Below are 1,791 nucleotides of genomic sequence, written 5' to 3'. Positions count from 1 at the left end.
TGCTGGTTGGTGACCCTGCACATAGCAGGGGGTTGGAACTGGATGAGCATTGTGTACCTTTTCAACCCAGGTCATTCTGTGATTCTATGATAATACATTAAAATGGGAGAAGTGTTCACACAAGGTCCATAGGCACCAGTGCTGAGGACAAGCACAGCAGAGCAAGCACAAGAGCAGCGCTGCCCACCCCCAAGTCCCTCTGTAAGTCCTCCCCCAGAACAAGAAAAAAAAGCCGATGTGTTATCAGACCTTGTCCCATTCCACACTAGTCATTGCCTATAGGACTGCTGTCAAATTGTGCAGGGTGATTACTGCAAGTGGGAGCACGACCTTTGTGTGGATCACCTGGGCAAGGAAGATGGCTTTAAAGTGTCTTTAAATAATGCTGACACCACTGCTACTGAATAAAGCTATGCTAAGTTCTTCGAATTACACATCACCATGTTCCCACACCTTCTTTTGGGCCAGTACGGCTTCTTTTTGTGCCTGGCTACCTTTTAAAGCTTATTGCTAATTTTCCAATCTGTTGCATTAAATAAATAAATAAATAAATAAATAAATAAATAATTTAAAAAAAATCCCTGCAAACACTGTTACAAACCATAACAGAGCATCTGCAGCTTATAAAACATTTAGAAGCTTTACAATTTAACCTTTCTATTGGCAATAAAACATACTCCAAAACAAATGCACTATTTGAGACAGATGTTTGAAATATGAATGAATGTTTGAATATTCAGTTTTAAATACTCATGATAAAAGAAGCTGCAGAGACATGCCATTGATCTAATACTTGTTTGCACATTCCTTAGGGCTATGCATGAAGCATAATGGGATTTCTATGTTCCTAAACAACAAAAGGTGTAAAAATGCCTTTTCAGTTGCAAACTTTGTTCATTTATTCCTGTGGCAAAAGAATGCAAATCTTAAGTCATTTTTTGTGCGCTGACATCAAGTCTTTCTCACACAAAAAGTTCCTCAAAGAAACAAGAAGAAAGTTCAGAATAAAGTCATGCTTCCTCCCCCACTTGTCCCTTAAAGAAAAGAAGAGAAAGAGAGAGAAGGAAATGTCACTTAACTCAATTGTACCTGCCAGCTAAAAGCAAAGGCTGCTTAAGTGAGTGACCCCTAAGCTATTAGGCAGATACGGCCTTAATCAGAAGGGCCGTGCAGTGCCCAGAAAGAATATTTGTTGCATTGGTTTGGCATTCAGGGCACCTCCTGCATGCGTTTATGGCCCGGCTCTGTAGTTCAGTGACAGAACCTGCTCACAGACTGCAATGACAACAGCTCTCTCTGCAGTGAGGTGGATGATAGATGTTGGTTTATAAACACGAGCGAGAAGTGATTCTGTACAAAGTTCGCAGTCGCTCTTCATCCCTCTAGTTTTGCGTTTTCGGTCTCATTCGTAGGGCGGAAGGAGAAATTTGTGGGTCTTTTTCCCCTCCTCTATGAAACTGCAGGCATTTAAAATTAATACGAAAACAGGCAATGAAAGAATGGGTTGGTGCGACGCATTTGCAGGGAGAAGTATAGGGAAACAGCGCTAATGTCAGAATCAATCCTTGAGCTATGAATAACTTAACTTCAAAGCTGATGCTACTGTCTGACTCTGAGCACCCTATGTCTTCGAGGAAGATAAAGCCACATATGTAGTCAAACCAATGTTTAATTCAGATTACGCAGAACAATACAGCGCCTTGACTGGAGCCAATTAAACTAAGCTTTCACTGACTGATAGAGATGGCATTCGAGTCCTTTCTGGGCAAAAGGAGGAACGCTTTGAGAGCA

Source organism: Meleagris gallopavo, chromosome 9 (genome assembly GCF_000146605.3).
Source record: "Meleagris gallopavo isolate NT-WF06-2002-E0010 breed Aviagen turkey brand Nicholas breeding stock chromosome 9, Turkey_5.1, whole genome shotgun sequence".
Lineage (NCBI taxonomy): Eukaryota > Metazoa > Chordata > Aves > Galliformes > Phasianidae > Meleagris > Meleagris gallopavo.
Note: the sequence above shows the minus strand (reverse complement) of the source record.